The sequence below is a fragment of the Glycine soja genome, unplaced genomic scaffold (assembly GCF_004193775.1).
Source record: "Glycine soja cultivar W05 unplaced genomic scaffold, ASM419377v2 Super-Scaffold_81, whole genome shotgun sequence".
Lineage (NCBI taxonomy): Eukaryota > Viridiplantae > Streptophyta > Magnoliopsida > Fabales > Fabaceae > Glycine > Glycine soja.
This window is the reverse complement of record NW_021143574.1, coordinates 315,842-339,933: the sequence shown is the minus strand read 5'-3', so window position 1 is coordinate 339,933 and position 24,092 is coordinate 315,842. Positions and strand designations below refer to the sequence as shown.

At 34.8% G+C, this 24,092-nt stretch overlaps 1 long non-coding RNA gene and 1 pseudogene across 4 annotated transcripts; both read left to right on the top strand.

The window, feature by feature from the left end:
- Positions 1-230: 230 nt before the first annotated feature.
- On the top strand, positions 231-11,696 carry LOC114404094. Of its 4 annotated transcripts, none has more exons than XR_003664812.1 (6): positions 231-422; positions 762-1,791; positions 2,158-2,489; positions 3,134-3,327; positions 11,459-11,565; positions 11,655-11,696. It is a non-coding gene; the product is annotated as an uncharacterized LOC114404094 (long non-coding RNA). The 4 variants fall into 4 exon arrangements; XR_003664813.1 differs by having other exon boundaries at positions 242-422; positions 762-880; XR_003664814.1 differs by having other exon boundaries at positions 243-422; positions 762-811.
- Positions 11,697-16,814: 5,118 nt separating this feature from the next.
- LOC114404105 lies at positions 16,815-19,105 on the top strand (annotated as a pseudogene).
- Positions 19,106-24,092: the final 4,987 nt, after the last annotated feature.

Here is a 24,092-nt window from a genome sequence, read left to right as displayed (position 1 = left end):
CTAGTCTTTTCTTGTAAGGTTCAAGAGAAAAATAATTGATTTCTATTAAAGACACTACTAGAAAAAAGTGTTTTCACATCGCCATATCTACATCGGTTATAAAAAACCGATGTAATAAATGATACAATGGCATTTTTAAAAAATAAAACAAAGTTTCGTACAAAACCATCTTTGATTGAAGTTTTTAAATATTTTTCCATTTTCACTTTTCAGTCTGAATTAATAAATTAATTTTTTTTTTCATTTTCACTTTTAACTTTTCGTGCCTTAGTGTCGGGCTCCCTAGCTTGATTCTTCCGTGACCTCCGAAGTTTGCCGCAAGGTCGTCCCTTCCTTCAGCTTGAGTTTGCAGTGGTTAGTGTGACCCACATCACAGGTAGCGCATCCTAGCCTCCATTGTTTCCAGCTGCCTCCGTCGTGCAGTAAGTACCACTTCCGCTTTTCTCCTAATTAAACTTTGTTTGTTGTTCATGCTCCTTCATATGTTATAGCTTTCATTCATAGGTCTGTGGTTTTTAATTTAACTTTCGCTTATGAAATTTTTGACATTATGTTTGTTTAATTTAAACCGTACGTATACTGAGTTTTAAACCGTACATTATGTTTTTTATTTTTTGATATCGGGTTTCTGGTAGTTTGTTCGCTTTGCAGAAGCAAAGGTTGAACGGTCATTGAATAGTGCTGCTGATTTTTGTGAGAGTTTTTGTGAAGTTTTGGTTTTAGTTTTCGCAATTTGAGGGTTTTGGTTTTAATTTTCTCAGTGGAGATCTAGGTCTTAGTGCGATTTGGACGTCACTGCGAGAAGCACGAGGTGAGATCTGGACTCTGCTGCGAGAACCTCGTCCAAACCCTTCTTGGCTTCTTCTAATGCCGCTGCTAAGTATTCATATAAATAAATTAGTTTACTGTTCTATCTTCCTACCTATCTTAGTTTTTTACGGAAAGATGATGAAAGCCTGTGTTGTATATGAGGGGTTGAGTTTTTCTTCTATTTTTTTGTTGTCTATGCATTTGATTGAACTCTGATTCTTTTTTTCTTTTTACACTAAGTCTTTGCTTCTTATTGCATATATGTGAGAGTGACTTCAACCCTTTACACTAAGCTCTCTTTAGATTAGGCAATGACAATATACATGATTAGAATAATGTTCTATGTGTTCCTCTTTATTTGTGCATTGTCATTGCATTATTCCATATTTATTGGCTAATAATCCATGGACTATTCCTCTGCTCGACCCCCATTCCTAGATTCTGGAATTGGAAAGAATAGACAAAGATATGGAAGAAAAACTGCTCAATTGGAAGTCGTATCTGGACATTGCTAATTTGTTTGTGTACTTGAATGAATATGTTCTAGAAGAAAGTAGAAATATAATAACCATGCTTAAACCCCTATCCCTATTCTGTTTTAAATGAATTTAGATTCACCTTTGAATCATTGAATAATTGATGCCTATGTATTTGATATGTTATGATGTGGTTTAATATGTGTACGTACTTGCTGAATTTTGAGTCTTATTGTACAAGTCTATCTTTAAAACTCAGTATGACTACCAAATACTAGTTACAGAAAAATAGAGATAGATAGAGATCTCAACATATGTATGGCATTGCTTTGCACATCTTGTCATATCCTTATATCATATATATATATGTTTTGCAATGATGAGAATCATTGCAGCTAATGAGTGCAATTTATGTTGTTGTTTTCAATTTTGTTTTTATGAATAAGTTGCAACAAAAAGGAAAAAAGGAACCACGCTACTTAAACTGCTTTGTTGGCTTTTACCAGTAAGTTTTTATTTGTACCCGATGCCTAAACTTCTTTTTCCTTTTTGTGTAACCATTCAAAACTTTGAACAGGGAAAAAATAAAGTAAAATAAAACAAGAGGGTGTACAACTATAGTTGATTTGCTTTTTATGTAAAGTATGGGTACTTTACTTCATAAGGGAATTTCTTTTACTTGTTTTTTCCAGAATTTCTGAACTTATCCAAACTATGGTTATTTTACTTTGTATTTTATGATTATCATGCTGTGCATCATTTGCTGTTTGCTATTCTGGCCCTTTCTTCAGTGGAATTTAGTAATTTTTTGTATCTGAAGACTGTTCAAAGGGAATTTTAGCGATAGTCGTCTGGTGAAATTTATGTGCAGGATTTACATATTCCATGAACAAACATAACCACCATAACTCAAAGGTTAGAAGTCCTCAAAGAAGACCTCAGTGCCAGAGTTACAAGTCCCGAAACAGGCCCACCAATCAGTCACAACATTTCCTACACGAAGGATGTGGAGAAAATTAACTTGTTCCTGCATGTCTCTGATCGTATCAACCTGCATGCAATAAGGTATTCTAATTTATTAAGGAGCAAGGGTCCATTAATTTGTGGTGCAAGCTGCAGGGAACAAGGGTCCAGCATCTTCAAGTGTCGTGTCATTCGATCCCCGTGGAGTGTTGGTGTTGCCGCTTGCACCACAGACAGAAGGTACCCTGCTTCACTTCTTGGAAATGGCTCATCACTTCTTCTTGGAGTTGTGATACATGGCTTTATGATTGTTTAGCACTTATGTTTATATATATTTATTAAAACTTTCAAATCATTAATTATTTATAAATGTTTATTAATTATATATTTATTAAAACTATCAAATAATTAATTATTTATAATTTTGTATCAGATTTTTAAATTAATTTTTTTTTTCCAAATCTCAATTTCCTCAAATTAATTTTATCATTATACTTATTACTTTCGCTTAAATATAAACTAATTATAATATTTAAATTTTAAAAATTAATTATACATATTTTTATCAAAAAATAATATTGAAATCACAGTCCATTGGGGATTCTTGGCGGTGACCCTTTCAAATCCTTGTGTTGTACGGCTTCGTAGCATTTTATTTTTCTTTATTTTGTTTTGGTCATAAGCTTGTGGCATGGTTAAACATAAAATGGGGCAATATTCCTTTCCTTAATTTGTTATTCACCAAAACGAAAATTAAATTAAGTGCATTACTATTTCGCACCACACTTTGAATGGAACTCTTCACTCTTCAGCTAGCTCTATGACTTAATATAGCATCTTCAAGTGTAGTGTCAGAGTTAGAAGCTGGTGAAATTTATGTGCAGGATTTACATATTCCATGAACAAACATAGCCACCATAACTCAAAGGTTAGAAGTCCTCAAAGAAGACCTTAGTGCCAGGGTTACAAGTCCCGAAACAGGCCAACCAATCAGCCACAACATTTCCTACACGAAGGATGTGGAGAAAATCAACTTGTTCCTGCATTTCTCTGATTGTATCAACCTGCATGCAATAAGGTATTCTAATTTATTAAAGCGATGAATTAATTTTTTTTTCTTCAATTTAAACAATTCACAAATTACGGTTGCCTTTTCTCCTCGTGACTTGAACAATTATTTTTCTATACTGTACTTATTTTTAAAAAGAAAAATATTTAACGTGTCATTTTGACCAATTATTTTGAACTCTCTTTGATATGCATGCATCAAGTAATAGCAACTGATAGGATGGGACCTTCAGCTTCATGGGCAGTCATCATGGAATAATCATTTTTTATTAGGATCAATAGGAATTGTTAATCATGATTTTAAATTTTATTTATTTATTATGAAGCATTTTTAAATTGTGGGTAATTATAAGAAAAAAAAATACTTTTTTCGTCAACAAAACAAAAAGGTCATGTCCTTTTAAAATTCTTTGTAACTTTCTCAAGCTTTTGTCTAATATCTCTTCCGAAACCTCACTTAGACTTAATTATTATATAGATCACTAAACACCGCGAAATCCTCACTAATTTGGGGTTGACGCCTAGCTCACATATTAATTCTCTGTTTGAACGTAAAGCCAAACTCCACCATGATAAAGGATTAGCAAATAAAAATTGAATTCAAAAATTGTAAATGGAGATTTTAGTTTTTTAGTTGATTGTTAAGATAACTTATGTGTGTATCAGTGATATAAGAAATAAAGTGAAAGTAAAATATAGACTCTATAGAGATTGTGATTTAATAACAAAGCAACCGATCGACTAATTACTCGTTGATTTAGGAATTAGGAATAAAATAATAATTAAAGTATTCTTAGAGTATCTACTTTTTTTATCTTAAATTTGTTAGCCCTATAATATCTAAGAGATTCAAGAATGTTACACAAAAATTTACTTTAATACTAAAATTGTTAAAGTAAGTACTTAACTTAAGCAAAATAATTTTTTTTATTGAAAAATTTCTCTTTTTATAATAATCAATTAAGTAAGGATTGCTTATATAAACAATTCACTTAAGTAATACAATGTTAAGTCATTAGTTTCAATGGAAAAATTTGTTAATCAGAATTGATTAAGTTTAAGCAACTTATTTAAGCGCAAGTGTTGGATATTCTCTTATAAATATTAATTTCCAAAAAGAGATATTGCTGTAAAAAAATCTAAAAAAATGTAGGCGGTGGAAAGGAGAAAAAAGGGAGTGGGAAAAGCAGCGGCCATCTCCTTGGTATGGGTCTATGAAGCCCAAAAAAATAACAAGTGAATGCCCATTGTCCCTACTGAACCCGGTTTCAAACTTTCGGACCCCATTCCTTTCGATTCGTCGCCACTTCCTAACGCGTTTCTTAAAACAGTATACCAGTGCAGTGAATTTCATGTGATGTTTTGTATTTGGCTCATTTGGTTGAATTACCAACATATTTTCACCATTGGTAACATGCTTGTATTAAAGTGTTCTTTGTATTGATGTCATCATGTAATTTGTATTTTATCTACTCAATTTTTTCTACTCTTTCATGCATATGTATTTACTCATTTTAGATACTTTATTTTAAGGCAGTGATTAAGTTAAGAAATGGTTGTGCTGTTTAAATTTTTCTTTGAACCAAACTATATGGTTGTGGAAACAATTATGCTAATGCAATAATTAGTTTTCGTTCTATAAATGATTTGTTTTTGTTGATGCCTTTTTCAATTTTCATTCTATAAATGCAATAATTAGCACTGCTCTTTCTATGGCAATTCTTTGCTTTTGGCCCCCTGAAAGTTGGGTGCCACCTTCTCCAACCTGAATTAAAAACAAAATGTCATTTTGCCAATATAACTTTTTTATGTTCAATAACCAATTCATCTCTAGTAGAAGAAAGATATTAAAAAAATGAGAGAGAGAGGGAGAGAGGGAGAGTGAGAGAGACAGATAGAATGGTAGAGTGAGATGGAGAGGGAGATGGAGTGACTGAAAAAATGAGGGGGAGTGACAGAACCTTAACCAATGTTCGTAAACACTACAAGGAGGTTGGTGGGAATAGTCTACGTGAAGATGAAGGGGAATGGTCTACGGTGGTCAGAAGAAAGGTAGTTAAGGAAAACAAGAAGGCATCAGTAGAGGAGAGACAAACACCCATTCGCAAGGCACGGGATAACTCAACTCATCATCACTTCGACTGGAGGAATAAGGGAGATATTACTTCTTATTACTTCACCCACTTCCCTGAAGAAGCAAATGAAGAGCTGCTCTGGAAACATTTCAAATGTTGGGGTGACGTGCGGAAAGTCTTCATCGCCAAACGCTGTAATAAGGAGGGTAGAAGTTATGGATTTGTGCGGTTTAAGGGAGTCTCGGACGCTAGAGAACTGGAGGTGAAGCTGGATAACATATTCATTAATGATTATAAGTTGTTTGTCAAGTTGCCTCGGTTTGCAAGAACAACAAGGACTCAACAGCTGAAACAGAAAGGTAGCCTCGGGGGGAAGCTAAATGAGGACTTATACAAACCTCGAGTAGAAACCACTACACCACCTCGGAGAACATACGCTGAAGCAACGGCCAAGGGAGCTGCTCCAGGTGTCAACATGAGAGGTGAGGCGGCAACACACACCATTTCGATTACACCTATTTAAGACAGGGGCTACTGGTGTAAGGATGCTTGGGTAGGGAGGTTGAAGAAGGTTATGGCGGTGGAGAGTATAGAAGATCGAGTAGCATGGGATTTAGGATATAATATCTGCACCAAATTCCTCGGTGATGATATGATCCTCCTTATGGGGTTGTCGGAGGAAAAGGCGCATCACATCATCCAAACGGAGAAGAACAATGGTAGTTCATTGTTCTATTCTCTGGAGAGGTGGAGGCCGGGATGTAGGCCACATAACAGGGTCGTTTGGCTGCAAGTATGGGGGTTCCCGATAAAGGTGTGGGGCGCGGACCACTTCAGGAAAGCCGCTTCCTGCATCGGCGACATTATCGAACTAGATGACGATACTGAGGATCGACGCAGACTGGACCGAGCCCGTTTACTCGTTCGAACTCCTCTCCCGCCGTCGATATTAAAGGAGATCACCGTTCGCGCAGGTGAGCTTGACTACCAGGTCTGGTTCGTGGAGGAGACATGGAGTGGTGAAGCGGTGAACCAGAAGACCAACTCTCTGTCCGACGTCTGGTCAGATGAGGTCACGTCGGAGGACGAAGGTATCGCCGGAGAAGACGACAACGACATCGACGATGCTTCCTCGTACTCGCTGGAGCTCCCACCGCCGAACCCGGAATCCCCTCGAAACCATTAGGTAGAAGGCGAATCCAACGGTCACTGCGATGAACACGGACTGATGGGTAAAACCCATTCTGATGAAGATCACAGAGATGAGACAGTGATCAGAAAGGAGGGAACCCAGGGCCCTTTTACGGCAAACGTTGACCCTGGAATCAGAGAAGCAGAAACGAAAGTAGGGATTGCCTTACCTAAAGAGTCAATTGAGCATAGGTCTCAAGCTGACTCTCGAAAGAAGGGGAATCATTCTAAAGGCAAAAATTTGAATGGTGGAGTAAAGGTGTTTGGAGATCAGCCCCGTTACGGGGTATACGTGGAAGATACACTGCTAATGAAACCCCACGCACACTTGAACCCCCTGCAGACCCAATCAGATATTGGGCCAAGTGATAGCTCGGGCCCATTGTGGAAAAATGAAGGGAGTAACAAGGAAGGCCACACTTCTGTAGCCCAAACCCCCATTGACAAGCCTGAAAAATACTCTAAAGTCTATAGAAGACATAGAGTTTCTCATCCCAAAGCCCCCCAGCTTGAACCCGTGGCAGAAGAACCTCAAGTGCCAGAAGGAGTCAAAGACATGCCCATCACCACTGATACTCAGAACCAGAGTAAAACCCATGAACAATTGGAAGCAGATGGGAAATTAAAAAGCATAATTGTCTGCAACAATCAGGTGTTGGAAGAGGCGCAACAATTATGGGACTTGGGGACACATATGGGCCTGAAAGTAGACAAATGTCACTCTGATTTTATCCAAAGCTTTGCAGATATGGAGGCCAGGGACAGAAATGAAGCTATGGAGTTGGGAGAGAGGAAAACTCATAGATGAATATCCTCTCCTACAATATTAGAGGGCTGGGTAGAGGCATTAAATGGGCCTCTATCAGGAAATTGGTTGGGAAGCATAAAGTGGATGTTCTGTGTTTGCAAGAAACAAAAAGGGATTCTCTTTCTAAGGCAGATTGTTAGGTTTTGTGGAGCCATCCAGATGTTGCATGGGAATGGCAACCTGCTGAGAATACTGTAGGGGGGCTGCTGTGTATTTGGGATAATAACAACATTCAGGTTGATTTCAGAATCTCTGAAAAGGGATTTATCATGCTGGGTGGGACTTGGTTGGCTGAGATGCAGAGAGTGATTATGGTCAATATCTATGCTCCTTGTGGTAGTGAAGGTAAAAGACAGCTGTGGCAGAGCTTGAGTAGAAGGAAATCTCAAATTCAGGATGAATGTTGGTGTCTGGTAGGGGATTTCAATTGTGTTAGGAATCCCTCTAAAAGATTGGGAAGCAATTGCAGCAATTCAGATAATGGCCTAATATCTGAATTCAATGATTGGCTTGTTGCAATGGAGGTTGATGATATTCTTTGTGTGGGTAAACCCTTTACTTGGGTTAGGCCTAATGGTTCCTGCAAAAGCAAACTGGACAGAGTGTGTGTCTTTGATGGCTGGTTATCCAAATGGCCTGATAGCTCCCAATTTAACCTTGAGAGGAATTATTCTGATCACTGTCCTATTATCATGCATTCTAAATGCATTGATTGGGGCCCTAAACCTTTTAAGGTTTATGATGGATGGCTAATGAACAAGCAATTTCAGAAGGTAGTGAGGGAATGCTGGATAGATTATCAGCCTATGGGGTGGGGTGGTTATGCTTTAAAATGCAAGCTTCAGCATCTTAAACAGAGGCTGAAAATCTGGAGTAAAGACAACATAGGAGACCTGTGCAGCAAAGTCAAACAGCTTCAACAGAAACTAAATGCCTTGGAGAATTCTATGCCAGCTCAACCTTCTGAACAACAAGTCAAGGAGCTCAAGAAAACCCAAGCTGATCTTTGGGAAAAAGCAACTATGCATGAGTCTATTGTGAGGCAGAAATCAAGATGCAGATGGATCAAAGAGGGGGACAGCAACACAGCCTATTTTCATAGAGTTATTAATTTGAGGAGGAGGAGAAATGCTTTGAGGGGGATGCAGATTGGTGACACCTGGGTGGAAAATCCTAACATTATCAAGGCTGAAATCCTCCACCATTTTCAGAACAGGTTCAATGAGCCTCACTTGAGCAGACCTAACCTGGATGGGGTTGCATTTAAAAGTCTGACTTCTACTCAGAGAGAAATTATGATTGAACCTTTTTAAGAGGAAGAGATAAGGTGTGCTGTGTGGGCCTGTGGCAATGACAAAAGCTCAGGGCCAGATGGCTTTAACTTCAGATTTATTAAGCACTTTTGGAAGGAATTGAAGCCTGAATTCCTAAGATTTATAGCAGAATTCGATGTGAATGCTTCTTTCCCCAAGGGTCTCAACTCATCTTTCATTGCTCTTATCCCTAAGATTAAGGACCCTCAATCCTTCAATGATTTCAGACCCATCTCCCTCATTGGATGTGTCTATAAAATCATTGCTAAACTATTGGCTAATAGGCTCAGCAAGGTCATGAACCACCTCATTGATGAAAGGTAGACAACATTTGTGAAGGGTAGACAGCTGCTCCATGGTGTTTTAATTGCCAATGAGGTGGTTGAGGAGGCTAGGAGGTCTAAGAGGCCTTGCATGGTGTTTAAAGTGGACTTCGAAAAAGCTTACGACTCAGTGTCCTGGCAATTTTTGTTCTATATGATGGAAAGAATGAAGTTCCATGATAGATGGATTGGTTGGATTAAGGGGTGTCTCACATCAGCCTCTATATCTATCCTAGTCAATGGAAGCCCTACTTCTGAATTTAAGTCTCAAAGAGGCTTGAGACAAGGGGACCCTTTGGCCCCCTTATTGTTTGTCTTGGTGGTTGAAGGCTTGACAGGAATGATGAGGGAAGCTTCAATCAAAAACTGCTTTCAAAGCTTCTTTGTGGGGAAGCATAAGATCCCAGTGAACATCCTCCAATTTGCTGATGATACTATCTTTTTTGGAGAAGCTTCTATGGATAATGTCAAATCTGTGAAGGTCATTCTTAGAAGCTACGAGATGGTTTTAGGCTTGAGAATTAACTTTGCCAAGAGCCACTTTGGAGCAATTGGACAATCTGAAGAATGGTGTTGTTCTGCTGCTGGCTATCTTAATTGTGCCATGCTCCAATTCCCCTTTTGCTACCTTGGGTTGCCTATAGGCATTAATCCGAGAAGAAAGATGGTATGGGAGCCTATCATAAAAAAGTTTGAGGCTAGGTTGAACAAGTGGAATCAAAGGAGCATCTCTATGGTTGGAAGAATCACCCTTATCAATGCTGTTTTAACAGCATTACCCTTGTTTTACTTGTCCTTTTACAGGGCTCCCTCAGCAGTGATCAATAGATTAAATGCTATCCAAAGACACTTTCTTTGGGGTGGCAATTCTGAAAGAAAGAAGATTGCTTGGTTAGCTTGGAATCATGTATGTTCATCTAGAGAAAGGGGAAGTTTGGGTATTAAAGATATTAAGGCTCTCAACAATGCTCTTTTAATTAAATGGAAATGGCTGATGTTCCAGCAAAGTGATCAGCTATGGAGCCGTATTCTGAATTCTAAATACAGAGGCTGGAGAGGCTTGGAAGGGGGGCCACCAAAGCCTAACTTCTCTCATTGATGGTCTGACTTGAGATCCATTAACCAACATGGGTGTATGGCTGAGGTTTCTAAGCAGTTTATTTGGAGGCTGGGAAGAGGTGATCAAATTCTGTTCTGGGAGGATTATTGGATGGATGGGGGGATAGCTCTTAAAGATAAATATCCAGAGCTATATCGTATTTCCTTGCAAAAACAACATACAGTAGCAGAGATGGACTCTTCCTATGAATCGGGGTGGGAATGGAAATTCTCTTGGAGGCGCAATCTGTTTGACAATGAAATGGGGATGGCCTTAGATTTTATTGACCAAACTGCAGACATCAATTTAAATGTTTTGGTTAAGGATAGCTGGGTGTGGGGAGCTGCTTCTAATGGAATATTTTCTTCTAAATCTGCTTATCTTTGCATTAAAGCTGAGCAGTCTTCTGAAGATCATCAGCTTGGTTTCTGCCAACTGTGGGATACCAAAATTCCTCCTAGAGCCTTAACCTTCGCGTGGAGATTGCTTTGGGACAGGCTTCCTACCAAGGAGAACTTATCTAGGAGACAAGCCGATCTTGCCAATGATTTATGCCCCTTCTGTCAAAGCAATTCTGAATCTGCTTCTCATCTGTTTTTCACTTGTCAAAAAGTTCTGCCTTTGTGGTGGGAATTTAACACCTGGGTCAAGGAGGCTAGAGCTCATCATTGCAGGCCCATGGATCATTTCCTTCAGCACTCTTCCACAGCAGGTTCGAAGGCTTTGAATACAAGAAGGAGAATTTGGTGGATAGCAGCTACAAGGTCCATATGGAAGCTCAGAAATGATGTGATCTTTCATAATCAGTCTCTCCACATTTCTAAGTTGGTGGATAACACTAACTTCCTCACTTTGTCTTGGCTGAGGGGGTGGGAAAAGGACTTTAATGCCCCTTTTCATCAATGGTCCTCAGCCATGCCTATGGCCTTTACTTAGTTTGTGGTCTGCTGGGTTAAGGGTTATGGGGGTTTCTTGTAGGGCATTTGTGTTCTGTATTTTTGGACTCATGTTCCTGGAGACATTATCTCCTTCTTATCATGTAGTACCCCTGGTACTATCATTTGATTAATATATATATATATATATATATATATTATCTTTGCAGTTCAAAAAAATGAAGCTATTGAAGGTAATTTATTTACACATTTCTACGGGTAAAAAGTTATGGCTTTATCCTCTTAAGTGGAGAAGGTACCTTAGCTTAATTTAATTTTGTTCTATTTTTCTGCTAAAATGAAGGTGGCTTAGCTTAATGTACAGAAATGGGATATATTAAAGTAAAAAGTGTACTTGATCTTAGTGTCCATTGATTAATTAATTTGTTTTTTGCAGCAACTTTGGTGCACAGATTGTTACCTGGATGAAGGGGGTTGAACAAATTGGTGCATTTGTGGCTTCAAGGGGTGACTTTAGCTTTGATAATCAGCAGAGATATTCAAGTAGGGAGTAGCTAAGATAATACTAATCTTTTTAACTTTGCAATTTGTTTTTATTTATTAGTAAAATATTACCTCTTGTGTTTTTATAGGAACTAAAGCATACAATTCACACCACCAAAGCTGGTATGCAGTTCCTACAAATGAAGTTTCATGAGGAGTTCTCCAATCTAGGTAATATTTTGCTTATGATTAATTTATTTAAGTTCTTTGCTATGTTGTTTCATTCCATTCTACTTTGCATTACATTGGTGGATGGGGTGTTGCATCTTATTTGATTTCCTAGATTTGTTATAGCAATAGAATTAAGCTTAGTGTATAATAGCAAGGGACAATGATCAGTCATCAGTGGCAAGAGGCATGCCTTGTCGTCACCAGTTTATGATGCTTTTGTCCTACTAGTTGCTACTTACTAAAAGTGACAAGTTTAGGAAGAATACGTTCAATTTCATGTCATGATTACTTCTAAGCAAGAAATTTGTTTACTATTAGTTTGTAACTTGGTATGGTTGTGGTACAACAAATGTATTATGTTTTTTGGTTTTGTAACGCATGGCAAGCTGATATGGAGGTGATTAGCATAAATGGAGTAGATTAACATCTTGAAAAATTAAAGAGAAAACGGGGGGGGGGGGGAGGGATAAGCTTACAAATCTTCTTGTTTGGTCCATCCGTAGTTTCTTTGTTCTTGCTTCTTGTTAACTCTAATTTAGACTAACTATAAAATAAAATATATAATGAATGATCTTATCTTCATATTGATCAACTTGTTTAATTTGAATTTTGATATTTTTAAGTTGATCTATTTTTTAAAATGAAACTTTGAATAAGATGCACATTTCTTAAAGTGGTTTATTTTAGGATTTATAGATGTGCTTTTTTATTTTTTGTATTGGTTGCAATTATGAGTATTTTGGTCTTATTTATTCATGTACTTGTTAGTCCTGTAAGCTTTATTCCTTTTATTTTTTTATTCTTGTAAGCTTTATTTATTTATTTTTAGTCTTATAAGTTTGTGTTTTTTTGAATTGTAATTCTTGTTCTAAGTTTATGTTTTTTTAATTATAGTTTCTATACGCTTAAAGTTAAAAGGACTAAAAGAAAAAAATTAAAATATTAAAGGATGTCAACTTTCTAAGATGGTTCTGATGTAATAACCGTCTTAGAAAGGAGGGTCTGACAAATTTTCTAAGACGATCATTAAATAACCGTCTTAGAATGTCAGTTTTCTAAGACGGTTATTACATCAGAACCGTTTTAGAAAGTAAGGTTTAACAAATTTTCTAAAACAGTTTTAATGTAATAATCGTCTTAAAAAGATGACATTCTAAAACGGTTATTTAATAATCATCTTAGAATGTTAGCTTTCTAAGACGGTTATTACATTATGACCGTTTTAAAATATCTACTCTTCTAAGACAGTTTTATTATAATCGAAAATTCGTATTTTTTACGACGATTTTTTTTTGGAACCATTGTTAATTGAAATTCACTTTTAACAACATTGACTATAACAACGGTTGAGAATCGTTGTTAAAAACCCAATTTAACCGTTGTTAAAAAACTTTATTGTAGTAGTGAGAATTGTGTGTACATTGTGTTTGTACTTATGGTGAAAATTCTAAAAGGACTTAAAACAATTGAGTGTAGGTTCGAATTGGACTGAACTAATATAAACTATTGTGTATTTCTCTTATTTTCTATAACTCTGAATTTTGTAATAATTTTGGTTGTGGAATTGATCTTATGGGTGATCCTAATAGTTTTTTTTATTTCTAAAGATCTTTGAAGAAACTTTGATTGATTTAAAGGGGTATTTTTAATCAGTGTTAAGAATAAATTCCTAAAGATTTTGAAATAATCTATTTACCCCCACCCCCCTAGTAGACTTTTGGCCTGATCTTCTATCCCTTTGCCTCTAACTTGAACGTTAGAGTGTCGTTGTAGATACGTCATAATCATGCTTGGAAGTGATATTTGTAAGAATGATGCCACAACCATCATTCTGCCAATTTTGGTGGTAACATTTCATTTTCATTTCCTTTTATGTTTCGTATTTGTTTGTATGTACTCATTATACTTGGCTGCAATTTCTCTTTTCAAATTTTTTTAGGCGGCTGTATTTTTTGCTTTTGGAGCTTTTAATAGATTCTAAACAAAATGAGTAGAATGGACATTGAAGTGGTACATTGCTTGGATTTGTAAAGGAGGCTGAGATTGTTTATCAGCTATTAATAGATTAATTACAGCACTAACAACTAGGATAAATATATTTTTAATTTTTTGTTCATCTAGGACCCGTCCAACATCATTGGAGTTCGCTAGCCACAAATTAATAGTCCTATTAAAGAATGTTATCTACAATTTTTTATTTACGTTTGATTTTATTAGCTTTTCGTCTGTCCCTTGATTAGCCTCTCGAACAAAAGGACTCTTCCCTTTTTCTTTTTTAATCAGCCAATTATTAATTTTTGTTAGAATATTATTCAAATATTAAAAAATGAATGCATAACTTAAGGAGATGTATTGCTACCACGTGAAGTCCGCAGTTGTATGATTATAATTTATTTCAAATGTTCTTCCATTATTCATCTTTGTTAGTATTTTTTTCTTAATAAATAAAAAAGATGCAGTTAACTGGCATGTGCTATTAAAATTTAGAGGTGAATACTAACATTACATAGGTATAATTTTTTATACAAAAACATTACTATCTAAGTCAGATGTAAATATAAACAAAAATATGATTAAGCAAAATTTGAAATATATGTGAAATAAAAATGAACATTTATATAAGAATATATTAATATAACTAAATTACATTAGTGTCCCTCTGCTTTTTTTAAATTATATGTAAAATAAAATTCATGGGAAATAATTTTTATTTATTTTTTGCAAAATTAAGTGGAAAAGTTTGCACTTAATTCACAGAAAATACTAATTTACGTAAAACCACATTAACATTTGAATAATTAGGGTGAAAATAATTTTATTTAACTTATTATAATAATAATAATAATAATAATAATAATAATAATAATAATAATAATAATAATAAAATTATATAAATAAATTTAATATCTAGAATCAATTTTGAAGCAAATCATTTTTTTAATGTCTAATATATAATCAATGATTTGTAATAGTATTCAAATTTTATTATATAATGTATAAAAAACTATGACTGTATATAAATATACGTAAAAATTTTATATTGTCATGCGACGCACGGAGACACACTAGTACCTTAATATTACGTGTTATTTGAGAGTCTAACTTTGTCTTGTATATAAAAAACAATTTTAAAACCTTACTTTGACTATATAGATCCATAGCCAATAAAAATTAAAAGAATAAATATAGAGTAAATTGGATTGGCCCTCCCTAAGAATTTGTAGAATTGCACAAAATTTTCTTACTTTTTACTCCCTCTAGTTATTATTATAAGGCCTAGTTTTTTTGAAGTAATTGGTAGTCTTTTTATAAAGTATTTTAGAATTTAATTTCTTTTTTCATCAGTTATCCTCATTAAATACTATAAGTATTTGTGATTTTCTTGACAGTGGTGCATAATACTCTTGTACTAAAATGTTTTCATATCCATCATGACAAGTTAATCATTATTAATAAGGGTAAAATTGGTATATTAATAACTTTTTTACATTTAATCAAATCAACTGAATTAATTATTTTTATTGGCTTGTATGATTAATGTCCAAAATGTCTTATAAAGGACTAGAGGGGTAACATTTATAGGTACTTCCCTTACATCGGGCACAATCTTATGTATTTTAAATAATTAAGGAGATTAATGTATTGTATAAGTGTTGTCAATGTATTTTATGTCAGACAATCAAGGGAGTTTAGTGTGGAGTAGAAAATAGGACAATTTTGTGCAATCTCACAAAATCTCAAGAAATTTCAGTGCAATTTAATCATAAGAATATTATCGATGTTAGAGATTAAAAGAAATAAAACTAATAAAAGTATTTGAAAAAGAATAAGAATATGTATTATTAATATTAGCGGTAATTTTGGAAAATTTGCAGGCCAATATTCTCACCTTTACAAACCATTATATTGAGTTTAGAACATGTAGAGGTTGACAATTTGTAATTAGTTTTCTGAACTATTTGTTATTTTTAATTAGGTACCTAAACTATTTTTTCTTTTCAATTAGATTCATGAACTTGTATTTCTTTTTAATTACGTCTGATAGGGACCTAATTCAAAAACAAATGCAACTTCAAGGATCCAATTAATAAAATGGTTTAGAGACCTAACTAAAAATTGTTAAATAGTTTTGGACATGTATATTAGTTTAACCTAAATTTTAAATTATGGTTTTTTGTCCTTAGTTATAATTTGAAAATTATTTCATTAATATGAAAGGCCATATAATTTAAAATTAACTTACATGTTTTTTTTATAACCTTTAAAACAAAAAGATATTATTAGAAGAAGTAATTAATGGCAAAAAAGTAATCTTCCTTATGAACCTTGAGAAGATCAACAAAAAGATTAAAAAAACTAATGTAATGATCTTATAAAGACAAAATATTTTTGCTAATAATTTAATGTAAGAATTTAAATGTAAAAAGCATTTTACTAACTAAATATCAATAGGATTGATTTTTTAGTATATACCTGAATTCTTTACCGAAGACGATTGTGCTTGAACATGACAATTTACAAATGGTTTGAGTTGTTATGAGATAAAAAGAGTCCGTTTTCATTTATGTAAAAGAATACCAATTAAATTGGAAAAAATATCCCAAATTTTAAAATCAATTAAAGCTTTATCCAAAACAATTATGTTGCAAAAAACTTACCATAATTTTATTGGTAGTTTGTATGCGGGTTTCACTTGGTGGGATTTCATTCTAAGTTTCACATTTGAAGTCATTTTTAGGGATCAATGATCTCTTCCAAATTATCGCTTTAACTTATTGTTTTTCATGGGTATGGCCTAGTCTTCCATACTTATTTGTTTCTTTTTATCTGTTTAATAAATTAGGTGTTAGTAGCTAACAAGTTATTTTTATTTTCATCGATGTCAACCTAGTTGGAATTAATGAGAATATTCTGATGTTTGCTAGTTGTCCGCCTTTATTAAAACAAAATAATCTAGTTAATATCATTTTTTTAATTTTATATATATATATATAAAGTAAACACACAATTCCTTGTCCTCCACCAGATATCAAATTCATTTAAGCATATATTGACGAGTTGCATTGTGACACCATAACATGTCTTCCTCAAAGGTCCCTCATATGGTGCTTTAATTCTCCTCCAACAATTGAAACATGTCAATTATTGGATTTGGCACTGCTTCATCTCCCACTGATACCAAAGTGTGGCAGCTTTGGAGGCTATCAAACTTGGTTATAGACACTGTGATATTGCTTTGATATATGGGTCAGAGCAATCACTTGGAGAAGCCATACTTGAAACACTTCAACTAGGCCTCATAGGCTCTAGAGATGAATTCTTTATCACTTCCAAACTTCGGTGCACCGATAATTTTCCCCAACATTTTCTTTATTTTATCTAGAAAACACTTCAATAAGTGGAAAACTTGTTAATTGCATGTGCACATGCATATAGATAAATTACTTTGGTGAGAATTGTTGGAATATAAGTGTAAGGTGAAGTCTCACATTAAATAGGAATGAAAAAATTGAGTACTATATAAGTGAGTATAAGACTCATAAATTCGAGTCTTAAGGTTTTAAGTTAAAGTATGGTGTTACGTTAACTTATGTGATTGCTTATGAGTTCATAGATTTAAATTTATCTCCCTTAGATTTCTCAAACAATTAGTATCAAAGCTTATGGTTTGGTGTGGTGACCGACACAAACAAGTATAATAGAGTTGGATAGATAGTATAATATTTTTCAAACATCTCCTTAAATTTCTTAAGATGTCTCATCATTTTACATTTTACATTCTTTAAACAATCTCCTCTGAGGTAGGTTAGATAGTATAATATTTTTCAAACAATTAAGGAATGTTACTATTATATTTTCAAAACAATTAGCGGGTGTTATTGTAATGTTTTTCAAATAATTAAAAAGTTAATATAGAGCAAAGATAAGGAATATCGAGTAAAATTTGACAAAATCTCATAATTACTCAATTCCTTTTAATTATTTATTGGGGGAGATCATTTTTACTTTTGTATAATTGAGCACATGCATCTAAATAATATACTGAAGCAACTTGCTTGCATGGGCCCCAAAACTAATGCTGGTCTCTGAAGTTGGAGTATTTGGATCTTTATTTGGTCCATTGGCCAATTGTTGTGAAGCATGGAAATTAGTAATTTCCTTATCGTGAAAAGGCCCCTGCATCATTTGATTTAGAAGGTGTGTGGAAAGCAATGGAGAAATGCCAAAAAAGGCCTTACAAAATTTATTGGAGTCAGCAATTTTAGCAGCAAAAAACTTAAAAATCTACTCTCTTTAGCTACTATTCCTCCTTCTATCAATCAAGTAAGCCAAAAATATGTATTAGGCGTCTTTTACTTTTCAATTTACACAAATAAAAAATAATGATCCTACTTTTGGTTACTTAATACCATCAAGAGTAAATCACACATGTTTCTTCTCTGTTTTGAGACCTAACAATTACCCCCCCCCCCCCCCCCCTAATTGTTCGGCAACCATTACACATGTTTCCCCTGACCCATTAACTCCGTTAATGTTTTAATAGAAGGAAAAAGCATGCTTCCCACATGACCTTTTATTTAATCTTGATTCCCAAACTATCCTCTCCTTCAACATCATTAAATTTGAACATTAAACAAGAATAGAACACCTTACTATTTGTGAACACTAAGCAGTCTTTTAAATTCACTCAACCTAAAAATAAGGCACCACATAAATAAACAAAACTTACAAGATTTTATCCATTCAAAATTATCAAAGGATGTTGAATAATATTCAATGAAATGAAAAACTTGATATAATATGGTTCTTACAAATTGATCCCATCAAGTTGCATAGTGTGTAGTAAAACCAAGGTCGATCTTAAAAGCAACCATGGACTAAATGTTCTAAGAACAAGCTTGTTCTCCAAAAATAGAAGTCCAACAATATATTTGATAATAAGTTAGTTTTGAACAAAAAATCAACCCCTACACTAGTAAATACACCTTTCATGGCCAACTTGGTTAAATTTGGAGGACCAATATCAGGATAATCTCCACTATTTGAATTAGCATCAATTTTGGGCATAGGATGGATAATCTCCACCATAAGCAATCAATAATTAGAAGTTGTAAGGGCTTCATCATCATTATAATTCTCAACATATGTTGCCTGATACACTGTGCATGCACATACATGTTTGCCTGGAAATCTGGTGAGGTTCCATTGATTAAACCCAAACATCTTATCATTTAATTTAACCATAGTATTTATGTACTCAACTTTCAATTGAAACTTATCATTTCCAGCATATTTCACAACCAAAGACCTGTTTGCATGGTTTTATCCAAATAGTTATTCACTCTAGGTGGCACATGATTTTGACTAGTGGTTGTTGTCTCATATCTCTTCTAAAAAGTTACAATGAGCCTACAAACTATAGATTGGAGCATGAGCAATATTGTTTTCTTCCTATCATCACCCAACCAAGAATCAAATATTTCACAACAATCATGTAATGATTAGTTAAAAAAAAAACTATTATGTAATGATTGTTTACAGGTTTATAACACTAATTTACTCTATTATATTTGAATTTGACCTTTGTCTTGCATATGAAAAAGATTTTGCTACAGTTCGGGAAAGACCCTGCAACACACAAAAAAATTATTAATAAACATTTTACAAAATAACATTGAAGTAAAACAATTGAGAACATGTCACATACCTTCTGTTGAATTTCAATCTCAACCACTGCAAATGCAACAGGGAACATGCCTTTATTCCCATCAAGCCTAACAAAAAATAATAGTACCCCTCCAAATGGACCCTTCAAATGGCCGCCATCAATAACAAACCAAGATTTGCACCCTCTTACAAATTCATTTTTCATGGCATCCAAACAAACAAAAATCACTAAAATTTGGGATTCATGCCCACCCTAGGTTCCACTTCAAACTTTACTAAACTCCCTGAATTTGTTTCTATTACTACACATGCCCAAGGAGGTAAAACATTGTAAGACAAAGAGTGTACCCCTTTAGTGGTTTGGAGGATCCTATTCTTGGCATGATACAATTTCATGCGTTACTTTGGTTCAACTCAAATACTTGTCAAGGAATGCTTTCTTCATTGCTTCATAACTAATATTGGGATCTACCAAAGTTAAGCTCTCAAGCTTCTATGCAATCCATGTTGATATTGCCTCAAAGTTCTTTGTTGTTCGAATACAAGCGTATTTACCATAGTATGCCTTGATTTGGTAGGTTATTTTTTTCAAGGTTAGGGATGCATGGATCCTCTAGGTACATCCTTTAGCATCACATTGAGAAGTCACCCTTAACGATTCATTTTTAACCTTATGTAACTCAAATCGTTCTTGAATAGCAAAATCACTTTGGATTTCCCAAAAATGAGTTACATTCAAGAACAATTTCCCCTTTTTCAAACTTCATCTTGTCATCTACTTGCCTCTCAAAAGGTTTCCCCAAAATACCTCTCTCAACATATATTTCATTTATATCATCATTTGAGTGCACTTCATCTATTACATCAGTATTTTCCTCAAAATCACTTAATTTATCACTCTCATCACCATTACATCCATCAACATAATCTTCAATATCATCGTATCGAGCTTTATATGTTTCACTACTAGCATTAACCACATTATAGGTCATATCATCATAACTAACATAGACTTCATGAGTAGCACCAACATGACTAACTCCAATTTTCAACCACTCAAATGATACATTGAAAATTTCTGACCCAACCTCACCATGTTCATCAACAAACTTATTCACAGATTCTTTAACAACTTCAAACATCCATCGATTTGTTTGTCTTACACTAGCACCAACAGGCTAGTCAAGAAGCTCCATAAAGTCGACCAAATTGTCCATATTTCCTGGGGTAGGACCAATATAAGGCAAATTTTTCATCTCATTCATTGGGTCCAAAAATAGAAAAAAAAATAAGGGGTCAAACTCATCAACGAACACGGATTTTAGGGTTAAAGTTGTTCATTGTGTGCACAATTCATGGTCAAAATTGTCTACACTAGTATGGGTTAGTATGGTACCAAAACACAATTATACTAAGTCACTGCTCCATACATAAACCCTCAATCAATTTATAAATAATTCGATAAAAAAATAAAGATTCCTTAATAAGGTTACAATTACCTATTCACGCAAGTCCAGAGAATACAACTCCTTCACATGTTGACGTTCCTCGCTGCATCGCTCCTTCATGCTTCGATGCTTTGCACGTAACTCCTTTGTTCTTCAACGCTTCACTCAAATGCAAAGAACGTGACCCTTCTTCAATTGCAGAGAACGTGACCCTCATTCAACCAGGAACACTACCCTAATTCAGGTTTCAAACCATAATTGCCCAAACCCCTTGCAACCAGAATTGAGAACCCTAACAAAAATGACCCAAATGCCTTCTTTTGTGATCCATAACCACCATGGTGACAAAGGACGGGAGTGCGGGCAAAAAGCCAAAGGAGCATCTTCCAAAAAGGAAAATGCACGGGAGTCGCCACCAACGTTTATTCGAGGAAAACGTTAGAAAAACCAAAAGAGGTCTACAAATATTGAAAAGAAGGGTTCGGGAGTTGTTTACGCATGGAGAAGGTATTAGCGCCCCATGCACCCATTATAAGGGACGACAACCCTTAATCGAGTGTGCAAAAACGTGACTTCAATATTATTTATTTTCCCTTTCTATGCTTCTTTATTTTTTGGGGTTGACAAGGGTGTTGCCCTTGCTCCTACATATCCTCAGGTACGATGACGAATTCAGACCTACGTAGTTCTTTAAGTCTGAATGTTTATGTGTTAATTTGATTTTATGTTTATGAAATATTTATTTTAATTGCAAACAAAAAGTCATTTGAGGCATTCGACTTTGAAACGTTGTTTTAAATTTTGAAAAGCGGAGAGAATCATTAAGGTGTTGGACCTTGGAACAATCTCAAGCAATATTTGATAAAACGAAGTTAGTTGTGAGTTGGTTTTACCTTGGTTTTGTTTATTAACTTTCGATCTCTTTAAAGACAACCTTACAACACTAGTGATCGGTTAAGATTGAACTTTACAAAGATAAACGAGATCGTCGATGATAGATGGACAAGATGAGTGTGCCCATAATAACAAGGGGGATCCCAAAGGGTGCATAGATCACATTCAAATCTTAAAAACAAAATTAACCGACGATCACACAAAGAACACCGAACAAGGAACGATGTAGAGATTAATCACAATTGCAATTTGGCAGCGCCTTGGCTTCATTTCCTCTTCTTTCTTCTTCTTCTTCTTCTTCTTCTTCTTCTTCTTCTTCTTCTTCTTCTTCTTCTTCTTCTTTCTCTCTTCTCTCAATTCCCTCAACTTCTGGACCGTGGAACCATTTAAAAGACCCCTAGGATGCCTATTTATAGGCAAAAGGTCACTTTGGGGCAGTTGCAGCTCGCCCTGGCGATCTGAAACTTAGTGCTGAAGCAATGAGCTCGCCCAAGCGAGTTGGTTTCTTCACCATAAAGCTATTTGGTGGCCCAGGTGAGTCAGAGGCTAGTCTGGGTGAGCTATGGTCCAGGAAAACCAAGGAAAAGACCCTTTTGCTCCCCTTTTTTTGGTATTTTTTGCATTCTTGATCAAAATATTGAATGATCATCTGTTTCGCACTATAATTGGCATTCAACACCATAAGTCGACTAGCAAGGATCAAAAGATCAACGAACAATAGTCCCCGGATGAAATTAGGGTATGATAGTTGCCCCTTTTTACTTATCTTTTATTGGAAATAAATGGGAAGCAAAGATAAGGACACTAATTTTGTTCGAGTGACCTTGCTATTTGACCGGGCAACTGGTGAAAAACAAATTAAGTGAAATCGAAAAACAACAGGACATTCAAGTCTTATAAAATGTAACATGGAGGACATTGAAGTCTTGTAGTGTAGAAGAGATTTGAAGAAGTTTTTTTTCAAAGCATAGAAATAGAGGATGTTGAGTCCTAAGAAGCACAAAGACAAGGACATTGAGTCCTATAATAGACATAAGACGTTGAAGTCTTCTAAAGTGTAAAAGACAGAAGACATTGAAGTCTTGTAAAATGTAAAAGACAAAAGACATTGAAGTCTTGTAAATGTAAATGAAGACATTGTAGTCCTTGAAAGCGTAAATGACTGAAGACATTGAAGTCTTTGAAATGTAAATGAAGACATTGCAGTCTTTGAAAGTGTAAATGATTGAAGACATTGAAGCTTTTGAAATGTAAATGAAGATATTGTAGTCTTTAAAATTGTAAATGACTGAAGACATTGAAGTGTTTGAAATATAAATGAAGGCATTGTAGTCTTTCGAAAGCGTAAATGGCTGAAGACATTGAAGTCTTTCAAATGTAAATGAAGACATTGTAGTCTTTTGAAAGCATAAATGACTGAAGACATTGAAGTCTTTGAAATGTAAATGAAGACATTGTAGCCTTCTAAAAGGGTAAATGACTGAAGACATTGAAGTCTTTCAAATGTAATTGAAGACATAATAGTCTTTTGAAAGTGTAAATGACTGAAGACATTTAAGTCTTTGAAATGTAAATGGCAGAGGACTGAGTCCTATGAAAGCATAAAGATAGAGGACTTTAAGTCCTATGAAAGATAAAGGCGAGGGCTTTGAGTCCTATGAAAGATAAAGGTGAGGACTTTGAGTCCTATGAAAGATAAAAGTGAAGACTTTGCGTGCTATGAAAGAAGCCAATAGGCACTAGTACCAAAGGGCTCAACCTTATGAGAAAGCAAGAGGTTGACTCTTTGAGAGGACCTCTCATCCTAAACTCAAAAGATAGGACATTAGATTTGGGAAATTGGTATATAAAGAGAAATCTATGCACTTATAGCCTAATATGAACATGATTTTTGGGATGCAGATGCATGCAACCTTCATCTTGAAATGCAGTAAATGTAGGCTTTGCAAAAGGTTTTGAATCATGAAAATTGTGTAATGCTCATGACATTCTTTCCTATTTTTTTTATTTTGATTTGATTTTTATTTTTGCTTTTTTTGTGGAAAACACAGATTGACTGTCTCTTTTTGAAAGTGTGATAACTCATGAGACCTCATCTTATCTTTTTGCAAATCTCTTCGGGGACTCCCTCGGAGTGTATATTTTGTTTGATTTAGTCACTTGACAATTTTGGAGGACGACAGTGGAGCCGTTTGACATTTAAAAAATCAATTAAAATATTGATTCTAGGGTTCATCCCTTTCTTTTTAAAAGCTTTGATTATTCTGCACAGTATGAAAACATAAGGCTTTGGGATCAATCGTGCACCCCATTGAAGGATGGTAATGGATTGTCACACTTTGGTAT